The following is a 23,721-nucleotide window of genomic DNA, read 5'->3' as shown; positions in this document are numbered from 1 at the left end:
TTTTTTTTTTAAAGATTTTATTTATTTATTTGAGACAGAGAGAATGAGAGAGAGAGAGCACATGAGAGGGGGGAGGGTCAGAGGGAGAAGCAGGCACCCTGCCGAGCAGGGAGCCCGATGCGGGACTCGATCCAGGGACTCCAGGATCATGACCTGAGCCGAAGGCAGTCGCTTAACCAACTGAGCCACCCAGGCGCCCGAAAAATTATATTCTTAACTGTATTTTAAAAAGAACAGTGCCAATGAAAGCATTGAATGTCAACCGAGAACTTTAAGAAGCAAAAGAGTCCTTAGGTTGGAATACTTTAGCCAGATGGTACTCAGAGATAGCACATCAACCTATGATAATGGCCTTCTTAGATATTTTCTATTTAATTAGATAGCAAGGAAATTACCTGGACCAGAAAGAAATATCCTGCAAGCCATGTATGTAAATTAAATATTTCTAGTGGCCAGAAACAGCTATAATAATTTCAATAATATATTCTGTTTAGCCTAATATATTCCAAACTATTATTTTTTCACATGTAATCAATATAAACACATGTTAATGAGATACTTTACACATTCTTTTTTTTTTTTATCTGCTAAGTCTCAAAATTCAATATGTTTTAGACTTATAGCAGAATCTCCATTCGGACCCGGCATTCTTCAAATGCTCAATAGTCACATGTGGCTCAGAGCGACTGTAGTGGACAGCATAGACTTAGACAACCGCCAGGTACTTCAAATACTGGGACAAAGTACTTAGTCCATAGAGTTTGCATTGGAACTCACCTTGAGGTAGTCACCTACTGCAGCTGAACATCTGGAGTGAGAGATTAAAAAATGCTAATCTAATCACATCTGTTCCCTGGTTTACAGCCCTGAAATAGCTTCACATTTTCCTTAAGATAAAGATGAACCAATTAGAGATCCCTTCCATTCAACAAGGAAGGTGTCCCATCAAGCTTTGTGGATTATTGAAGTAATATCTGGGTAGCTTATCTCGGTAATAGGAGAGATACAAAGGACTTCCTCAAACCACGATTTCTTTACATGAACTGTTAAATGGGTCGTCTTCATAATGTACCCACCCCAGAGAAGATGCAGCTGAAAAACACCTTGGGCCAACAAGGGCTATTTTGAACCTGGCAGTTGGCCTGCAGAGCTGTAACCTGCATGGCAGTTAAGAGCATGGGCTTGGAGCCCACTTGCCTGAGTTTGAATCCAGGTTTCAAAATGGTAGCACTATTTCATAGGATTACAGTAAGAGTTAAATGAGGTGCTACATAAAAATTATTTGGGCACATAGTCTGCTGCCAGTAATTTTTAGCCATTATTTGCATAGACATCTCTCCTCCTCCAGCAATGCCAGTATCCTGTTTTTCAACAATCTGAGAGGTCCGTGGGCAGTATTGAGCAATGGAAAGATCACGGCTGACCTGTGTTCACATCCCTGCATGGACACCTAACTGATGTGACCATGTGCAAGTTACTTAACCTGTCTGAGCCTTTGTTTTCTCATACTCATTTTAGGAATCACAATAAAATGGGATCCACTGCACAATAATACAGTTAAGATCTGACAACAAACCTGGTAGGTAATTCGGCCCTTAGAAGATAGAGTGTCTGTCCTCTCTTCAGTACCATGAGCATTTCCCCTTCCCCTTCTCCAGCACAGCCTGTTGCTTTGAACATATTACTTTGGGGATGAGCTGGAGTACATCCTTTATGAGTGAAGTCAAAGCAAAGGGAAACTACCACGACAGTCTTGTTTACTGTTTCGGGAACATTTGCTATCTTATCAAATCTTTACGGTGTCCTCACCTGTGTCCAATCTATCCTACATAAGCCATAGCAAGCCATCTCAGCCACTGACCCTGAGGAGGACTATTCTATGAAGAGCATGGTGATTTCCTTCCATGATGATACATCCTCACAAGGTTAGAGGATGTCTCCTGAATATCCCCCACTTCCTTTAAAAACCTACAAAGCATTTGTCATTCATGGGTGAGTCATCCATGGTGTACTGGAAAGGGCTGGTCAGAAGACAAGATTTGGGACTTTATCCTGGCTTTCAACCAGCTGTAGCTTTGGGGAAGTCATTTGACCTCTGTGGGTCACAGAGAACACATCTGCTTCATGGAGTTGTTGTGGAGAACACATTTACATGATGTATACTGAAAGCCCTTGGTCTAATTTATAAAAAGCTCTGCAAATCAACATAAGGCAGGGATTTATCTAAGCCTGACTTCCACCCTTTTGTGTCTTGGTAGTATATTTGGGGAATTTGCTCTGAGATGCAGAAGAGGACTCTTGCTTTATGTTAGCTGTGTCATCTCCCATCTTCTTCCCCAGTTCCAAAGTGAGGAACTGGAGATCCAGACCTCTGACTCTGAGAGCAGGAATAGGATGAGGCAGAGAAGCCTGGGGCCAGGGTGACTCATGGCTGTGGAACTCATTAACGGGTAGAATGCTCTCTGCATTTCCCTTCCATGTCAAGTCTCTGGGTTAGCAAGGTACCGATGACAGACAGAGGAAATAGGCATATTTCTGTACAGACCAAATGTTATTTATATATGCATACATACGTGCCTACGTGCGTGCATATGTGTGCCCCTAGGTATGAAAGCAATGATCTGAGCAAATTATTCCTCTATGGGGTTGTATAAAACTGGAAACATTTATGTTTTAAGAAAAGGTGTGTTTTAGAAAGTATGGCATCTCTTTCAATTGTCTTTCTCTCCACTGCCCTGGAGTTTGGCAAATTAAACCCCATAAATCCTTTGATATGATTAAAATTTTTAATAAAAAATGTAAACTGGAAAGAAAGAGCACTCCTTAGATAAACCATTAAAATTCTCAAACATTGTAACACTCCAACACTGTGGTGCTACTGGTGGGGACATGGGGATGTGCCAGTTGCAGGAGAAGCTGAATGATGCCCAAAAAAAAAAAAAAATTTTTTTTTTAAATATGGTCAAAGACCTAAAGCAAATAAAGCCTGTATTACACGCTCATGTACCCAGCTCCCTAATCTTTTGTCCAAGTTGCGCTTTTGTTAAATGGATGCCAGGATTATTCTAGAACAATAGGAAAGGACCTCAAAGGGGACATTCCAAGTACCTTGTGCTTGGATTTTCTCACACAGCTGTAGTTATCACAACTCTATTAAACCAGCTGCTAATAATTTTCAAATGGTCCATTAGTTCTACCAATGACCTTGGGCCACCACCAATTTCAGACCTCATCTTCATGTCTTAATCAACAGCCTTGAATGGAATCCCCTCTTTCAATACAGAAATGCATTTGGAAGAAAGATTGTTGATTGCGAAGCTTCTTTGTCATTAGGGAATTTGTATAATGTGGAATTTAACCTACAAACCCCAATCTTCCTAAAAGGAAAATGATTCCTCTGAGATTTCCTTCTCTAAAGCAAGGTGAAAACTAAACTCTTTCCTTTTACTAATTTTTTTCTTTGTTTAACAGAACAAAATGCATGGATGGGTCTCTCAGGGCTCTGGAAACCTCTCTTGAATATGCTTGATCAACAATGGGAACTCACCCAGAGCAAAAAATGCCAGGAAAATATATCCTAAGCTACTTCAGATAAGTCTAAGAAAACGTCACCTTCTCTATAACCAAGGGTGTGGAGAGGAAAAGAACTTACAAAAGTGATTTCATTTTCAGATGTGACTTATTAACAGGACTGAAGATGATTCCGGGGGAAATCGACACCATGAAAACAAGAGTGCCAAGACGAAAAGGAATGTCCTTTTCTTAGGCTTGGAACTGAAAATATTTTTCTCTCTCGTGACCATCTTAACTTCAAAAGCAGAAGCAAGGAATGTCAATCCGTATGGAGCTCCGCTGGCTCCTGACCATATTTCCATTCTTTCCACAGAGAAGGGGAAAGGCAGCTCATTGTGTGTCTCCGCCAACAGAGATGAGAAAAAAAAAAAAAAAAAAAATCACTTGTTTTTAAACTTTCAGAGGACACAGATAACTTAGGGAGAACGAAAACACAGAGATGAATAAAGATTTTGGAATTAAATGTTAGATTTTGAAAATCAAGAAAGTTGGAGAATTCAAGAAATGTCAGAACTTCCAATAACGAGAAGCATGGGCTTCACAGTTTGTGGGCTAGGGAAATGCATTTTTTTTTTTTTTTGCCTCTTTTTGTTATTTCTGCAATACTTTTGTTCCAGGAAGAACCTTTCTTTACTACTCTAAATATATCAAACAATCTCCCATTTCCTAGAAATTGGTCATCTCCTTTTCCAGGCTATGTATTCTCTGTTCCACCTTTGACTTTTTACCAATTCTCATCAAATTAGCTAAAAATCTTGGTTTCCTGTACTAGCCACATTCTTTGTCAAAAGAAAAAAAAAAAGCTTGCCTTATTCTTTACTCAGTAAGAAGGGTACAGAGGAAACCATCAGACATTAAGAATGCCATTTAGTCTTCAAGAATAAAGGTGAGAAAGTGGCTTGGGGCATCTCTTTGTTCACTATTGCTGGCAAGTTTCCAGGCAAAAGTATTCAGTAATCTCATGATAATTGGACAACACAGTCTATTATGCACTCGTTGCGATGCAATATTGTTTCATGCCACAGCATGATGCAAGTGACACGAGCTCTGGTGTAGAGGACAAAGGCAGGGAACGACCTCTGGAATTCCATATCAAAGCATATGCCCTCTGACCTAGACACATCTGGCTAACCCGAGTCATTTACCCATACTAGGAAGGTCATCCTAAATGTCAGCTTGGGTAGGGACAGGCCTCAAAAATGTCTCATCACAAATGGCGTTGAGCCTAACTGCGTAATTCAACCAATGTACAGCCATGCTTATGGACATGAAAAAAGAACTGCCAAAGGTAGATATGCTAGGACATGATTGAGTGGTTTCCTGTGCTGGCTTTTTATATGCTCAAAAAGGGACCCTAGGAGTGCGTGAAAGAATTTTTCTAAAGATGTTTGGGCAACTCTTCCAAACCAAGAGACTAGAAGATCACCAGTGTTCCCGGAAAAAGTACTTCGGGTGCTTCTGGGCTGACGACTGGAATTTCTGAGGAATATACATGGTGGAACAGGCGCTGAGAACAGATTTGAAGAGTGAGGTCATCCACAGCCTAGTCAAAGCCAGGAAAGCCATACGTTCTCATGGCCTAAGAGCTAAATGCCATCACCAGATTTTATAAACTTTTAGGCAGAATGTCATCCACTGATGCACAAGTTGACCAGTGCAGAAAATGCCTACTCTACGAATCCTGTACGTATCTTGGAAGGATGGCAGATGTAATCTGAGATCAATGTGGAATCTAGTCTGGAGCACAAAGCACTCCAACGGTCAAGCCCGTTAGTTGGTCTGGATATACACATACATCAATGCCACTTGCAGCTTTTTTGAAGGGAGGGATCCTGCATCCGGATCGCCTGGGTACCCCAACACATCCAAAGGAATGGGTGACAAGAGAGACATCCAAACAGCTTTATTTGGGGAAGCTGATCTTTGGCAATGAGAGAGCACAGAATCCGAAAGAACTGCATTAAAATGCATCTGTGAGGTGTGTCAGTGCGTTTCGCCTGCCAACTACTGGAGATGTAAATACTAGATTAGGAGCTTCTAGACGGCAGTGAGGGTCTGGGTCGTTCCCTTCTGTAGCCCCCAATATTCAGCACAAAGCCCGGCCAGGGGTCAAATGCTCCATAAAGGTTTGAATGAATGATCAAATGAATGCACAGAAGTGAGGGACAGGTAAGCCCGGTGTCCAGTCTCTAAAAACAGAGGAACAGGCTGTCATTTTTTCCAACTAACCAAGAAGAGTCCAAGCAGGGAAAGGCTGGGCAAACGGCCATGGCAGCAGCGGCAAATCAAAGAGCAGGGCAGGGGGATACACAGCCTGACAAAGAGAGCTCGCCAGCCCTGCTCCCTTTTAACCAGACTCCCCCATACCTACACCACATGCCATCACTGCTGTTACTTTCAAATCCAAGACAGCAGCAGTGACAGCAACAACCAGAGTCCTTAACGATCACAACAGGCGAGCAAAGAGGAAAGTTTTACAAGATAAATGAAGAGGCAGCAATTTCGGAGGCCTTCTTTTAAAAGGGGCGGGGATGGAGGGTGTGTACATAGAGAGTGGAAGGAGGAACTTCCACCTAGGTGCCCCATTAGGCCAATATTTTGCAAAACCAGGTGTGTGCCATTTGCTTATTAAAGTTTTCACCCTGGGGCAACTGACAAGACTCATCAGTCCTGGAAGACATGTGCTATGACCCCAAGGCAAGTGAAAGCACATCCGGAATATTTTAAGCAAGAAAGAGAATCTTTTTGTTAAAGTGAAAGGGGATCATTCTGCTAAAACAACTGACTGGGAGGAAAAGGAATTAAGAGTGGCTTGTTCTCAGGTTTGTGTAGAACTGATACTCTTATCTTCCAAAACAAAAGGCTCAAGGTTAGATTGAGGTTCCCCAAGGAGCAAGGGAAATGTTTTTATTGATGATTCTATAAGTGGTGGCACTTGAAAAGGAAATGTTCCAGCAGAGGGCCACGGCTCCAAGGTGGGCCACCTCGCCTCCTTGCTAAGAGGTCCATGGGTCGACACCCTTTTGAGCACGAAGATCCCTTCGAAATCTAGATCGCTTTCCTTCCTCATGGGCTAATGTGGTTGGGAGAGGGGTAGATATGATCCGTCCAATGGGAAGAGATGGAGGTAGCATTGAGCATCCTCAAGAGGAACCGTCTGCTGCGGAAGATGCAAGAAAAATAGGAAGACCTTCAATTCTGCTTTCCAGATGAGCCAAGAGGGGCAAATGGCTGCACCTGCATGGGAAATTGCCAGTCTTTTCTATATATTACCAATGGCATTCACCTCACATGAGACGTGAACAGATTGTTCTGCCTGTGAAACATAGCTCCCTCCCCACCAAACACTGATCCTATCCAGGGCAAAGTATTATTAGTTCATACAGGCGGTAAGCAGGACACAGCTCTGGCAGTAGGTGCTCCAAATCCCAGAGACAGACAAAATCACAGTGACAGAACAACCCTCATGCGCCTAGCACCGCGCCCAACAATCTCAAGTTCACAGCACCCTTTAGATTGCTAGGCACATTTATACCCCTCACATGTCCTCACATCAGCCTATCTTTGGAAGCTGAAAGGGTTCCAAAATTATACATAAAAGCCTGTGAGGGTCCTATGATAAGAAATTTATGACCAAAGTTTTTCCTTCTAAATTTACTACATACATCATGTAAGGAAAATCCAAAAAGTCCTCTTCTAACCAATTTCATCCTTCTAACTATATGACATCTACAGATTCTAATATGTTGCAAGGCAGTCATGCCCTCTGTGAACTTTGTAATGAAAGTTCCTTTTTCTCATTAAATTAAAAAAAAGAAAGTTAAAAAAAAAAGTATACCATGGGTTTGGCTTTGCTCCTCAAGACCCAGAGGGGTTTTGTGCTTCCTGACAACTTAGTTACCTGAACTAAGTCCCTTAAATATTCTTGGATTCCATTTCTCTGGCTATAAAATCAGATTAAATAAATAACCTCCAAGGTTCCTTCTAGTTTCAAAATCACATGTGCTGTAGCAGGTAGGAAACCTCTAAGGAAATATCTTGGAACAGTGACGGTCACGATCAGGGTTCTAGCTTGGCTCCCTTCCACAACTTGACTGCGTGACCCTGCGCAAGTTAATGACCTCTTTGACCATCCACAAAGGGCAAGGATTTAGCAGATGGTCTAGGAGGGCCCAGAAAGCGTGTAGGCAATAAAAGGCAAACTGTGGACAGCATGCGGAACGGGCAAGAAGGTGGTAGTGAAATGGAGAGGAGTGACCCCTCACCAGTATCAAGGTGAGACCATATGAACAATGCAGAAAGAGGGCTCTCGGGCTAGTTGATAAAAACCACCACAAACACCCAATCATTGGTTTCAACTGCTACCTAACAACTTAGTGACCCTGGATAAGTCACCTGGATAAGCTATTCTGCCTGAGAGTCACCTCCTGACTGAATATCCTCTTCTTGGGTTTAAAACATTTGGAAATAGGAAGACGTCATGAACACCAAGTGAGAAAGTGTTTTGGTGGAGAGTGAGTCTATGATTTCAAAACACATAATTGTAAGGGACAGCAAGTATGGGGAAGTGCCACCGCCTATCATTTACCCTCTCCCGCCTACTGCAGCCCTCTCTGCTTGATCTCCACGTTCCTCTCCAACAAGCCTCGACAAGGCGCAGAATCCTCAAAGCGGAGCTCCGGGCAGTCTCCACCAATCAATCAAAACGGGCACAAGAAATACAAGCTCCTTGCCAACACCGTTCTAGTGGAATAAGCATAGACGGCTGAGGCAGGAAATTGAAATTGCATTTCAGGCTTCCCTAACTAACTTCTTAACGTCGTGGACTCTGGACAAATCACTTTAGCCTTTCCAGAGATGCAAAATGAAGGAGTTGGACAGGATGATTTCACAGATCCATTCTGGCTTGGGATTTCATTTCTTTGAATATAGCTAGTAACGTTATGTTCAGGGCAGATGACAGTAACTCCTTCCCTTTTGGACCCTCTCTTCTGGGTGTGTGTGTGTGTGTTTTGTTTTTTGGTGAATTTTTTTTTTGGGAGTTGACAATGCTGCATACCCATGGATCAAGATTTAGAATGTGCTTGCAGACTCTCTCTGGATCTTCAAGGCGGCACCCCGGCATTTTATTTATAAAACTGGGATTCAGTATCATTGCCAACATGCAGTGGCTTGAATCTTGAGAGCTGGATACCCTTGAGTCATTATCAACTTTTGAAATAGGCAGCACATTCACTCAGCGGAACAGAAAGACATTTTAAGCTTTAAAATAATTTTGGATTTACATAAACATACTGGAGTCATGAAAAGACAGACAAAGTTTAAAGAGTGGTCTGTTGAGGTAACAAGCTCAACCACCTTCCTACCACCCCACCCCCATTTTCCTTTTGTACTAAATCAGTCATGTTCAGCGAATCATTATGCAGCTACCTCCTCTCATAGAAGGGCCAACAAACCAGCTTCTTGGGTATAAGTTACCTCCTAATTATTATTTAGTAAAAATGCAATCTATTCATCTGTCATTTTATTCAAAATAGGCATCACACATTTTCTAGGCTACGTTGGGCATACTTTACCTTTTCTTGGGGAAAACAAAAGCCTCCGTCTATCTAGATGAGGAAACATCCAAAGAGCAAATCATTAGGAGAACTCATGACTCTCTCTGGCATCCCTCCCCTTCTCTTCAAGTGGTTCATGAGAGTATGGGGGTAGGGATGGAGGGAGAAACTGGCAACACTTATGAATCAGACGGGTCCAAAACACCAAGCAACAGAAGTCCACCAACTCAACCTAAGTCCCATGTGCAGGACAGCCAATTCAAGCTGTCCTTCTTCTAAAGTTTTCATATGAACTCTGTACCATCTGCCCACAGGGTGACCCTAACGCCGATTTCTGCTGGGGCAGCTGGAACAGGGCAGGATCATTTGCCTCTGTGATCTGAGTCACTATTCAACATCTCGGGGTTAACAAGATCACATGTTCAGCTGCTACTTAAAGCCTTGGAGGCACTTCAACCTCTTAACTTGGGTAAGCATTAGAAGCCTAGTAGGTAGTGTCCAACTCCTCAAAATAACTTTGAAAAGACGATCTTCCATTCTTGGAGCTTCTAAGCATGCCAAGGACATGACTATGAGTTCCTAGGCCATGACCACTGTTTTCTGTTACCAACAGATTATCATCAAGAAGAGAAATTTCCTCAACTCACTTCTTCCTACCCAATTGTTTCTTCTCTTCTACTCTTCCAAAACAACATTCTTCTGACTCCTTATGAGACCTTTCAAGCTCGAAAGAAGAAGGGAGAAAGAACATCAAACAGCCTTAACGATATTTGTTCTGTGCCACTCTCTTGAATGTGGTGCAGGGATTTGATTTTTTTTTTTTTTTTTTTTTTTGGTAGTGGTAGTGGTGACAGTTGTTTTAGGAGATAGAGAACACATAAAGAAATAATTTCCCTGCATTTTCTCAGGAAGCCAAAGTGTCTGGTCTGTCAATTTTTAAAAGAGGGTCATTTTCCTTTTTGTTGAGATGAATGCAGAGAACAGCCTTAAAGAGGTTCTGTTGACCACACACATTGCTTTGAAGCAGAGTCTTCTTCTTTCCAAGTTACTTCTTATCTCTTGGGGGCATTGTTTACTTAGCTGGTTCAGTCATTCATTCATCCACTAACTGTGCGTTGGAGATCAACTATTTATCAGGCACACTATTAGATCCCAAATCAGGGTGATCCTGACGTCAAAGCCATTCTGATTCATAAATGGGTGATTTGAGCTGTGGCCCAGGATCAGAGTCAATAGCTTCAAACCAGGCCAGCTATATGGAGCAAGTCCACAGTCAACATGTGGACTCTTTATTGTTAATAGGAAGAAAAAAAAAAAAAAGCAGCAGCAGGAATTTGGGTGGATCAGGAGCAATTTCTTTGTATACAGAAATCAACATAAGGTAATCTCCCTTTGTTTCAGACAAAGGTATTACTATGAAAAAAACACCATCCAATTTAACTGATGAATGACAGATACTCTGCTAACATTGTCTCCACGGTGGGAGGGAGAGGACAGGGTAGTGGAGGCTGGGGACGGTGGTGGAGTGGCATGCCACTAAGATGACATTTCCCAAACCCAAATCACTTAGTATACGGTACCCTTAAGGTGCCCTGGAGGTACTGACTTCCTGGGGAAGAAAAGACGAAAGCCTATTCCATAGCTCAAATTATGAGCAGCTACAAATATCAAGTTCTGACAGCATCTCTTTTCCTTTTCCTACTTCCTGCATAGGAGACATTAAAGCACAGTGGCTGCTTCCTCCTCCCTTGCCTGCCTAATGATACTGAATTCCCAAGACCAGTGGTTCCTAAATCAGGCTTCTAAGAATACACATTCTAGGGTCCCACCCTAGACCTACTGAATCCCTCTCCTGTGGTAGAACCTAAAAATCTATTTTTAATAACCTCCTTTTTGTTTCCAAGTTCTCAGAATGATTCTGAACACCAGCCTGGTTTAGGCATCATTGTCCCATTCTACAATACGGGGATTTTTTTAAAAACGAGTTTAAAAGGAACTGTCCACCCTGTCCCACCCGCACCCCACACACTCGTGGTTCCTCAAATGTTTTCTTTATGTGCAACGAAGAGAACAGCTTCCTCTACCACCACCCAAATATCCAGCAATTAGCAGACTAGACCCACAGATTCTTCACATTCTGAAGGTGTTAAAACAAACACCGTGTGTCTGGTACAGTTTGCTCAGCAGCCCCCATGACTGTGTGGACTCTCCTATCCATCTAAATGAACAGCCAAGGCTGCCGATTCCAGGTAGAATGAAAAATAAGTCAAAGAAGCCTCAGTCTTAGACTCTGGACTCCATCCAAACTTCAGACAAAAAGATTTACTAATCCCTTGTTGGCAATACAAAAATAATAATACAAAAACAAAATCACCTGCCATTAGCCAAATCTAATCTAATCTTTCCTTGCAGTAATAATTTTACTCAGGGTACTTCAACATCTAACTGGGTCTAACACGCAGGAGCAATGAACTAACAATGCAGGCTATATACATACAAGGTACATTGGGAAAAGGCAACTCCTTGGAATGCCCTGGGATGAAATGTGAGGACTCCTGTAAGAATTAGTAAACAGGACCGTGAAGAGAAAAGTCTTTTCATTTTCCACCTATACGCTATTCTGCCCTCACTGGGCCAGCATTAACATGGTCTCTGCTTCAGAAAGGCTTTGACTTTCCTGCTATTATCCTACTCTTGCTTTAACACATACTTTATATTAGAATGCGTTCCAGGAAGCATATGGCAATAGAACTAGGTCAACCATTAACCAAATAACAGGAAACTGCTCTGCAGCGCACACCCTTCAAAAGCTTGCTTAATGAGCTGGCTCTTCAGAATATGTCCTTCAGTGAGGTTGGAACTAACAGGATCCGTGGGTTTCTTTAATACTGCAAGGTCACCTCATACCTAGAAGGCTTCTGCACATACTAGACTTTCAATGGTCTAAATCATTCCACTGAAATGTTCAAGAACTAAAGTCAAAGGTGGAGAAGCATGTTTTCTGAACCTGCTTGACCATCTTCAAAGAGCATGACTATTATCCCAGTTCCATTGCCTCATTCTTCCAATTATGTTAAATTGACAGGAAACACTCCATACTCATCTTTTCTTTCTCTAACATTTCTTTCTATATTCCTTGAGGCTTCCATACCACCCACTTGCCCTGTGAAAAACATGCCATGATCCATGTAGACTTAATAGGTCAAATAAAGTCTTGGAAAAAGATGTGTCTTTCTTTTTCATATAAAACTACAAATGAGATTCCTCCAGAACCACCGACCTTGAGCCGTTGAGTATTCCTGAGTTTGACCTTTTCCTCTCAATGTCTCAGACTCAGTTCCACAAAAATCTAACTTTACAAAGCCCCGAGGGGTCACTCAGAATCATACCAGTAAACTGTCATCCTCAAATTAGTATCCTTCCCAAACCACCAATACCCAAACTCTCCTTGGCTTCTTTACCTTAGATGGCAATCCAGTCGTTCTTAACTTCCAGAATATATTTAATATGCATTGCAGAGTTGGGAGGTTTCCCCTTGATTAAGAACTTACATTAACTCTCATTTTTAAATTAAAATGTCAGGGCCAAATCTCCATTTACTCAAGTTGAATGCTTTATACTAGTGATACCTGGAGTAGCAATCATTGTTTAGAAGAAACTAAGATACGGTTCTGTCTTTTAAAAAAAAATCTAGGTGTAATTAGGGAACAGATATTTAAAAGGCACAGCACCTTTTAAAAAGTGTTGGATTTGGTTTACTGACTCAACACTTACTTATTGATGCTGTACGTCTGTCCTAGGCACGGTGCGAGGCACCGATGATACGGAGGAAAAGAAGAGAGCCTGGACCTGCCTTTCTGTTGCTTCTAGTCAAGTCCTGTCCAGTAATTGATCATGAGAAACCACTGGTTGGCCTTCGAAGTTGACTTGGCTAAATTTTAACTTTTCCCCTGAAAACAGTCAACAAGGCTTCATGGAACACAACATAAGGAACAGCACACTGGGCTAGAGGTCAGAGAAAAGAGGCTGTGAGGGTCATTAATTCGTCTATTGGGTTCTGGACACCCAACTATCTCCCATCTGTGCTATTCTTGGGAAATATCAGATCTTTCTTTTAAAGGAGTTAGTTGTGCAACCATAGTCAAAACAACAACAAAAAACAAAAATAGAACCTCATCTGAGGAATTTAATAAATAATCTATTACAGAATGTTCAAGATGGTGCAAACAGAGGTTAAGGTACCTTTTTTCCCCCCTTTACCAGATTTAGAGCCATGTTTCATAGAGGAGCACACTGGCTTTTAAAAGTCACCACATGGGGCACCTGGGTGGTGCAGTCAGTTGGGCATCTGACACTTGGTTTCGACTCAGGTCATGATCTCAGGATCGTGGGATGGAACCCCGTATCAGGCTCTGTGCTTGGTGTGGAGTCGGCTTGAGATTCTCTCTCCTTCTGCCCCTCCCCCCACGCTCTTTCTCTCTCTCTCTCTCAAATAAATAAATCTTTTAAAAAAATAAATAAATAAAAGTCACCATATAATAAAACATATTGCTCCAGCCCCTAAAGCCGAGATGTTAAATGTTCATCAGTCCCACCAGTACAAGCCCCCTAACAGGGATTTCATGTGGACTCAAGTGTATTCTGACTCCTAATCAGATAGTCACTGTTAGCAGTGCTCTGCCTATAATAAGTGTTTTATGAAAACTTAAGGATGGGAGAAAAAGGAATTAGTATTTTTTATGTGCTCACTATACGTCAGGCTCCACACCAGAGATTTACATCCGCAATCTCATTTAGTCCCCATGTGAAGCTTACAAAGCAGACTTTTTTTTCCCCAGATAAGAAAATTGAAGATGAAAGATGAAATCATTCACTCAGGGTCACGCAGCTACTCACTGGCTCTGAGGTCTCCGTTCTTTCTACTATATACCATGGCCCTCACTGCCAAGGTCTTCACAGACCTCCCAACGCTGATAGCAAAGGGTTCCCTTACACGTGGTCCTGCACTTGAGTCAAGTGTCCCTTCCTAGTATGAGAGCACACTGCTCCCAACACCATCTCCAGGACCCTTGAAAGATGGTCCAGTGTTTCTCAGAGTGCCCAAACACTGATGATGGAACAAGGTCAGGCCAGTTTCTAAGATACGAAGCAAGATGAACTCAGCGGGTCCTCCTGCCAATTGCCTTCACCCTTACTCATCTGCTGGAGCATGCCAAGGCCTGCCTGGAATGACGCAGGAAAGGGTCACCATGGGTGATCCTATACCCCCCTTCAGATTGCTACAAAATAAAAGCCCAGTGCTGAGACAGCCCAGCTCCTTGAAAACCCACCAACACTGTTTCACAAGAATCAAAACTCTCAAAAGAAACTGTTTGCATCCATCAACCTCAGAGTTAAACCTAGGAGGTGAAGAATAAAGCAGGTCTAAAGGTAAAAGGTCTAGGAGTCTGTGGACCCAATCCACCTTGGAGGTCCAGCTCCTTACAGTGCCTGCCGGCCGTTCCTTTTTTAACTCACGAAGGAGCCAAAATGTTTTATTTGCCCTCTGCGAAGTTCTGACTACAAACACAGTTCAATTGAGAGATACAGATGAAGATCATAGTGATCAAAGGCCCAACTGAAAGCCATTGATAAAACCACTCTCTACTCCAGCTGCCCCACAGAACCGACCCCAGAAAGGCAGGACCGCTGAAGGGCAGAGCTACTTAACATAAACAAACATCAAGTCCACGCTTGGGTCAGGAGATGCAGCTAATTTTCGGTGACTGTTTCGTATCTGAAGAAATGGAGCCTGGACTTCTCGCCGGTTGAGTGCAGCCCTCATGCCTGCGTTTAACCAACTCCACCTCAAAATTTCCTCAACGATGGAAAACAAGTGGTCAGGTCGCTGAAAGAAGGAATTCATTCCTGAGCTGTGAGGGCTTCACAGACAAAGTGTCCAGTCTGCTCCAGCCCCTGGGGTGGCCGAGGCACTACCATGGTTGATGTTGAGGGGATTCCAGCATTTAGGAACATCGGATGACAGTCAGGCCCTGCAGGGCGTCCGCCGAGCAGCGTCTGGGCAAGTGCTCATTCAAGAGAGGCTGTGAAAATCCTCCAGAGCAGGCAGCAGAACTTGAGAGGGCTCTTGGTCATGATGAAGTGCAGCTCCGCTGATCCCATTCCTAGGAAAGCTCTGGAATACTCCATGCCTTGAATGCATACGGAATGTCGCCTCACAGATTAGAAACAAGTCAGATACTGTGTTCAACTAATACAAGAATCCACTTTTTTGAGACCTGGTGAGTTGCGCGTGCGCGCGCGCTCTCTCTCTCTCTCCCCCCCTCTCTCCCTTGAGTGCAGCTGTGAAGTCCACTGAATGTCCAGCCAAGTGTACTTGTGAACATCCTCCTGTCCCATACCAGTGAGAGGAGCCGGTTCCAGCCTGGTGGCTGGATGTCCTTGCTCATCAGCTTTCAGGTTGAACAAGGGAAAACAATCTATCCCTCAAATTGTAGAAGCTTTCTTTCCAGGGGAACTAGACAGTCCTGATGGCTCTCTCTCCAATTACATGGCAATTATGTAATTGCTAAGCTCCTGCAGAATCTCTGGGACCATTCTGCGGGCTTCTACGGGCTCCAGCTGCAGCCCAGTGTTCTGGGATGATTGCAGCCTTTGAACGGCCGGGCCGGTCTCAAATCTGAGCACAAAGAGCCGGACAATGGGATTCCATCTCAAGCACAAAGATGCTCCTGCCTAACGAGGCCCTCTCTCCTCCTCCCAGGCTGTGCAGCTAACTCTTGCCTTCGCCTGCCCTCCATGTGTGTGGAATGTGGTTCACTCTGTTTATGCTGGCAGGTTCCAAAAGAGGCAGAAAATCAGCTGAAGTTTTGCCATGGGCCCGGCACAAGGTAATCATTTAACACATAATGTGAAAGCTCCAGAAGAGGACAAGATGCAAGGGGGTGGGAAGCACCTCTCTAGGCTTCCTGCACTGGCATGAAATGAGTGCTTCCCTTACTTCCGCCAGCTCCCATCCTTCATGTTGACATTACACATCCTGTACTGGAGACCCACCCCCATGCTGCCGCTTGCCCAGCTGAATTATCTCCTGCGTCACAGCGGTGCTAACAGAGCGGCTGGCTCGGCAGACCTGAAAGCACCATTGCAATGCTTCACGCATTCAGCAACTAGACACGGTACCAGTGCGTCCGCGCTGCTCTGTGGGCCCTCCCAGCAGCCGTGCAGGACTCGACCTAACCTTCTGCTAACCAGATGGTCTGCTGGCCTCTTGGGACCAAACCATTAAACTTTACTTTATTAAATTCTATCAAAATGTGGGGACAGTTTACAGCAGCGTGTCTGGTTCCTCTCCAACGGGGTTGCTAAGATGAAAATGACCTAAAAATATCTGGAAACTCTACTTCACACCAACAGAGAACAAGATATTTTGGAGTAAATATTTAAATGATCTGCCAGATTACGTACCCCAGCAGCACTGACTACACGGTTAGCAAATGATATTGTAAACACACACACACAAAGACTCAGAAATGCAGGCATCTCAACAGCAATCCATTTCCCACTGGCTAAAGCCACAGTTCACCAGCCCCTGGCTCCAACCTATTTAAATGTGGCGAAGGACACCATCTCCATCATAATCATTTCAATTACCAAAACAAAGAACCCAACTTGACTGAGAGAGCTGAGAGATCCCACACCCGCCCTGGGTTCGACCACCCAAGCATGCTGCAGGCGTGCCAAGGGTACTCAAAAGGTGCTCAATAAATGTTTGATGAACGGAGAGACGGATGGGCACCCATTTCTGAAATACAAGAGCATCCATAAAACACACTGTAGGACAGTGAAGACACTACATTCTTTCCAACTCTACATCATCCCACAACTGCTAACTAGGCGTGCAAAGCCAGGCAGCAGATGAACGGCAAGGAGCAAACCATCTTCACGAGATGCACTGGATGGCTACTAATTGATCATTGCAAATGAACTGCAGAGGTGGCCATTTATTGCGTACCTGGCAGGGTGCTGGGTGCTTTACATACATTACGCCCCTCAGCCTTCGCCATAGATGGAATTCCATTTTAAAGATAAGCTGGAGGCTCGGGGCGAGTTAGGAGCTTGACCCAAGTTAAAACAATCACTATTCTCCTACTTTGTAGCCACCGCTGAGTAAGGATCTTACAACTTGTGAAGAACCCAAACCGTGTGAACACTCCCAAATACACCCCTGACCAAAATCTCAAGGAAATTGGAGAAATCTTTCCACTCCCAGCTCTTCAGGCATCCTAAGAAGTCCTAGTTTCAGTTCCTACTGTTTCTCCCTGTATGTCTTATTTTACTGAGGGCATTCCACGTGATTAGAACCAGCTACACCGCCACCCCTTTAGTCTTGGGTTCCACCCTTGGAGACCCAAAATCTCTCGCTGGAGATCATTCTAGAGATCTGAACACCAGTAAATAAATCCATGGTCTCGTCTTCTCTCCTCAAATATCTCTGGACACAATTTTAAAGCGGCAACTATAAATTTTTACAATTAAAAAAAATAGTCCATTGACACCCTTGTCTCTCTGGAAGTTCTTGAAATGTAAAAATTTTAAAAGAAGATAAATAATAAATCGTCATAGGTAATTTGCTTTTAAAGGGGGAAAAGTCCTTGTACTGTTTTACCAAAGAACCACTCAAATGTTCTTCGTTTCTGCCCCGGCCACCACCAACCACCACGCTGCCACAAGGTTAGGTAAGTCTTGTTAGGCCCTACCACTCTACACTTTGAAATATCATCTACCCTTACAGCACTCTAAAATTAGCTTCCTTCCCCCTGAGATCTCAAAGCATCTGATATTACAGTACATTAATAAGACCAAGTACACATGGACTATCAAAATAAACATTTGCACAGAGAAGACCAAAGCAATTCTAGGCAAGGCCACCGGCCGGTTGTCGAACTAGCTCAGAGCTCTCCATATGAGTGAAGCTACAAGAGAGGTGTCCATAGCACGATTTTCATCACAATAAACTCTGCATTCTCAAAAAGACAAAATCATTTTTGCCAGAACGATGCCAAACGATAGGAAGAGTAGTAACATCTTGCTTTCAAAATGCTCAAGGAAGTTCACGTTGATTAAAAATTGTTCCCCTAGAACATTCTAGGGAATATATCTCTGCAAGGTTGGGATAGCCTTTGCCACCATGAAAACACACTATTCCGAGGCCACAGCGTCATCCTCAGGTAGTTTACGGATCCCTACTGAACACCCCCACACGGATGCGGAGCACCACAGGGACCACAGAGCAGAGGTTCACAATCTGGGAAACCTCCCTGTGACTGAGCAACAGCATTGAGGACCATTCATCAGTTAAGGCAGGCATGGCACAAAGTGAATCAGGCGGGACTCAAAAAACGGAGTTTAAGACCAAGGACAAAACAATTCATATCTGGCAAAGCCCTGGGAGATCTCTGCCCCAGTTTCTCTATCAGTGAGGAAGGAAGAAACTATCATTTTTCAAGTGCCCATTATGAACCAGGACCCTTACCCACACAGTATTTTGTAGTCCTTCTGTCAGTTCTACAGACTCATATTATTATCTTCCTTTTATTGGGGAGGAAATCATGGGAACAGAGAGGTTAAGTGACTTATTCAAGGTCACACAGCTAGGAAGGGACAGACAAATTTCATCCTGTGCTCATGCAGTCCCAGGGAGTTTGCTCTACACACTACACAACATTTTCTTAATGAAGACCCCCGCACAAAGAACTGCACGTTCACCCAGAAATTCTGCAAAATCTGCACTCCTGATATTTCAGCAAAAAATAAGCACCTTCTCCCAGAGAGAATATACACATAAATGTTTACATATTTATATATATATACATGTATATATAAACACACACACACACACACACACACCTATATATATAGTAACCAAGTTCCTATTGTTCAGACAGTTCAACTGCATTGAAGTTTAGCCACGGTGTGCAAATTTTAAGTGCCTTATTTTTTCATATAACTGAATATCAGAAAGGGAAAGCTGCCAAGTGACAATCTGGCCCCAATGATTCATGGTGTACACTGACATACCCACTTCTGATACAGGTTGTTGTTTGCATTTCCTAGAAATCATTGCCTTCACGGGGGCGATAAACAGTAAACAATGTCCCCAGCAATGACATGTTCTTTTTCTACTAGAATACTCTAGTGGCAAATGTCATGAATTTGGGGGATAGGAGGGTGTGGTTAATACAAAGTTAAAAGTTCTCCCTCTGTTCCTCAGACCTTAATGACCACGTTGATAAGACTACCTCAAACACAGATGGACTCTTTTACACTTTAGGACTATGCCTTATAAAGTAAAGGCTCTGTTCAAATGAATCACATTAAATCTACTGAACAGGTTTCTCGTGCTGAAAAGAAAAAAAAAATCTAGCCCATTTCGGATCTTTATGCTTCAAGATTCCTATTTGCTGATTTATTAATGTTTTACTCTTTTTTTCTTTTACTCATATCTGATCCTTAAAAACTTCAGTATTGTTCTGTAGACATCAACACTAGCTATCCAATAGGTACACGGTCACAGACAAAATAATGTTACCACCTATCTTTCTGCTAAAAATGCTCAAAGACGATGGGAACGTGGCAAGTAGGGGCAAAAGGAACACCCGGGAACACTGGAAATTCACCGTTCAGTAGCTGCTTCAAATAAGATCGCTAACGCTTACCTGTGCTGGGGTCAATTTTGATAATTGTAGTTGACGTCTAGAAACGGGGTTATGAATATAATTATCATGAAGCAGCAATTGGGCAATCACAACCTAATTAAGCCCACTGACTAGATTACCTTGTTTTTCCCCTAATAATCACATAACATTTAACACTTGCTAATTTCAGGACCTATGGGTGATGTTCCTTCATTATTAACAAGCTACAGCCACTGGTCAGAGAAAGAATGGGTGAAGTACTCAAAACACTTGAGTCAACCAAGGAGTCGGGAGGAATGTCAGGGACAGCTGACATCTGTTCTTCAAAATCACGTCACTTCTCAGCACCCCTCCCCCCCGGCAAATTACTAATCAGAGGCAAAACCACAGAAGAAGATGGAATGCATGATGAGAACTTCCATGCAAGTGGAAGGAAGGATAACAATTCCGCTTTCCTGAATGCATGCCATTTTATGTGATCTCTACAATGTGCTTTTTCATATTACAGTGGGATATGCCTTTGAAGAGGCTCTTTTCTTTTGTGTTCAGTATAATGGGAGAGTCCTCCACTAGGCCTAAATACATAAGACTTTCTACAGTTACCTCCGTGGACATGCTCCAAGGGTCCCTCTGCCACCCCGCCTCTCAGGTGGAGTGTATTCTCAAATTCAAAGTCCTCGTCCCAATTGGATGTCACTGCGCCTGCAAAGATATGTTGGCTCAATTCACCTGTGCTTTCTGCAAAGCTCCTGAGGGTAACCTGGGTAGATTTCTCCTCGTGGAAGTAAGAGGAAAATTGGGGAACCACGTTAAGAACTGGTCTCTGAGACAAGCTGGTTTGAGGGAGTATCTTAGAAGGCTGGGTGCTACTGATTAGGGTCCCAACAGATGCTACTTAAGGCTCTTAAATCAGAAATTCCACCTGGAGAACCACATGCTTTGGTATAGCTCAGCGTTATTCTCTTCCACTATGTAGTTATTACTTCTGAGGTCGTTCCCTCCATGAAGGGCCTTTATCTAAGAAAACAAAGGTGGTGATAAGTTTGGTAGATGATACGCAGGGCAGGGTAAAAAAAAAAAAAAAAAGGGTGGCTGTGTGGCCTCCTCAGCACACTTTACAAAAAGGACACATGCTTATCCTCCTATAAAGATTTTGGGTATGAGTCTGGTTTGGGAAGAGGAGATCACCTGAACAGATCCACAGCAAAGTTAAGATTTTAAAAACCATGACTAGTTGTTTTGAGGTTAGAGAGTCTACTCAGCAATTAATATCCCAACTGCCTGTCTTACAGTAAAGCTACTGTCCTGGGGATCTTCGGGATATTTGGACCTGCTCCATCTCCCTTAGTACAGCTTGTTACTCTATTAAGGGCATTTGTGGTCATCATGAACAGCAGCTTCCTTACTGTACTGTGATGTTTCAGGGAGAGGCAAATAAAACCCAAACATTCATCATGTCTCTGTGATCTAAATATCTAAATAATATCTAAATATTTGAGGTGTGGGGGATACTAGCATCCTTTGCTTTGAAGAGTATCTGTGCTATTTTCCAAAAGTGACCATTAGCGCAACTACTTTTCAAATACGTCCGTGTGGCTTTTGGAAACAGGTCTCGTGCTTACAGTAAACCAGAGCCAATACGGGACACTGAGACTTTTAACACGAGCCCTGAGAAGGAAAAAAGTAAGACCCCTTCTTTACTTAAAAAAAAAAAAAGGAAAAAGTCACACAGCGTATCTTTCTGCTGTAACAGGTAGGTGTTCCTTTTTAAATATCCACATGTATAACTACAGTTCTGAGCTTCGCACAGTACAGTTTAAAAATACTGATTCTCTAAATTTCCTCACACATGGTCTCTTGCTGTTTTTCACCATCCTCCTCTATAACTCAGAAGAACAGAAACAGGGTACTCTTCAGTTAAACACACTTTGTCAAGCTATTACAGTAAGTTATATCTCTCATATCAACTAATATATTACAATTAATTTTCCATTATGCTCAAATTTCCCTTCTAGAACGCCAGGATATACTACTGGCGTAAGCAATTGGAAGAGATAAACCATCAGGATTATAAGCTATTAGCATACTAAGTACTACCCAAGGCCAGTTTCCACCAGCTGAGGGCCAGAAGGTAGTACCCCTGGGTGTGAATCCCGGCTCCCCATTTTCCAGCTCTACGACCTTGGGTGTATGACTTTACCTCCCCAAACCTCAGTTTTCTCTACCATATGAACAGTCCCTGGTTCAGATGAAATGTTAAACAAATGCTACCTAGTATTGGTAATAACTATGAGTCTCTCCAGGAGGAGAAAGAGCATTTTGTGGAAGGTCTGTGTGATGTTCCTACTCTAGATGAGCTGGCAGCATTTTTTTGATGAAGCCATCATATTTATTCTCCTTATAGATGGTATTCTTACCCGGTATCCGAAAGGATGATATTCAGTTGACAGCAGAAGGGGGAGAAGTTCTGACAGCTGAACTCTGACGTTCAGATCAAAATGGTCTCTTCCACGCAGCATCCCTCCCCAGCTAGCAACACTCAGTACCAATTACCAGTCTTCAGAGAAGACCGTATAAAACAGAAACCACTGAAGAGGAAAAGTTTCTGGGTGATAAGTACTTGTTAGTGAAATCCTTACGTAATCTCTAGCTGGCATCTATCTCTGCCCATCTTCGGGCGTTAGCCCAGTGTTCAAATTTTACCCCACAGGAAGGACCCCTAGACCAGGCCCCATCTGGGTTGAGTGACTGATACTCAATTGCTGACTAATTGGTCACAACACAGAGGGATGACGTAATTAGGGATTAGAACGGCTAACCACTCTGGGCCACAAAGGCCTTATTTTGGATTTTTAAATGCCAGGATCGGATGGACAGACCGGCCTGCGACTCCTGGCTCTAGCAAATGGCTTAATCCCAAACTGGACTCCAGGTAGCTGTCACAGTCCACTATTTTCCCCTCGGAAAGAAGCGTGTCTTTGTTCTTCCTTCATTCCTTCTAACCTCCACAGCGTAGGTAGAGAAGCTCTATGGGTAAGTGTAGAAAGGACTATCGCACTGCCTGCCCATTAATAATGCAGCGATTTTCTGGATTTTCTGCTGTGCTCTATTCTCTACTTCGTTCATTTTCCAGGAAACGCTCCACCTAGGCCTACTTAACCAGTTCCTTTAAGTGTCCATCTGTCCTCTATCAGAAAGGCCGATTTGTAGCCCTGAAGTCACATAAACGGTCTTCCAAGTTCAATTCTTTTTTTTTTCTTACAGTAAGAACTGACCAAAGACTGTGGGTCTGAGCACTGGTCTTCATTTCTCACGTGCAATAGGTTCCAAATTACCAGGGCTTTTCCCACTTGCTTTATTGTTTTCTTTAAAGGAACGCCCTTCTTCCTGTAGGCTCTTCCCAGTGGATAGACCTCTTTTACTTGGGACTTGCCAATCATTCCCCTGCCTCTCTTCTGCTTTCCCTTCTCCCATCCAAAGCCGTCTCTCCTTCCCAGCAAATTTCCACCACATAATTATGGCAATGCTTTAGCCTACTTTTCTGTTAGCTTAACAACCCTGTCTATTTCCTACTTGTGCTGATGCTACTGTTTGCTTTTCTGACGGGCTAATCCGTGTATCCTTTCAAGGCCTAACTTCCCCTACCATGATAGCAGCTGGAGCTCTAATTCACAGGTGCCTTCCAAAGCTTTTCATTAGCAATAGAAATGAGATGGTTTAGAAACCCATTTCTTAATCTGCAGGTGAGTATTGGAACCTTTGTGCAGCAAACATCTTTCAAGTATCCCATATTGTGCCACCGCACAATTATTTTCTGAGTAATAAGTACAATGTTATAGGCACATTTGTAGTGTCAAAAGGGAGAATGTTCCCTCAGAGGAAATCAGTGCCCT

General features: G+C 43.1%; 1 protein-coding gene across 2 annotated transcripts in view; it reads right to left on the bottom strand.

Annotated features, from left to right (window-relative positions):
• ZNF462 (zinc finger protein 462) overlaps positions 1-23,664 on the bottom strand; it is a 119,413-nt gene extending 95,749 nt beyond the window's left edge. Inside the window, exon 1 of one of the 2 annotated variants that reach the window (XM_081803319.1) lies at positions 22,246-23,664. The gene's annotated coding sequence lies outside the window, so the exon portion shown is untranslated. Of the gene's footprint in view, positions 1-20,431; positions 22,221-22,245 lie in introns of those variants that run through there. The other variant, XM_081803318.1, reaches the window with a different exon arrangement.
• Between the last annotated feature and the right edge of the window lie 57 nt (positions 23,665-23,721).

The sequence above is a fragment of the Leptonychotes weddellii genome, chromosome 14 (genome assembly GCF_054177405.1).
Source record: "Leptonychotes weddellii isolate Sample4059 chromosome 14, ASM5417740v2, whole genome shotgun sequence".
Lineage (NCBI taxonomy): Eukaryota > Metazoa > Chordata > Mammalia > Carnivora > Phocidae > Leptonychotes > Leptonychotes weddellii.
The sequence above is the reverse complement of the archived record's forward strand: the minus strand, read 5'-3'. Positions and strand labels throughout refer to the sequence as shown.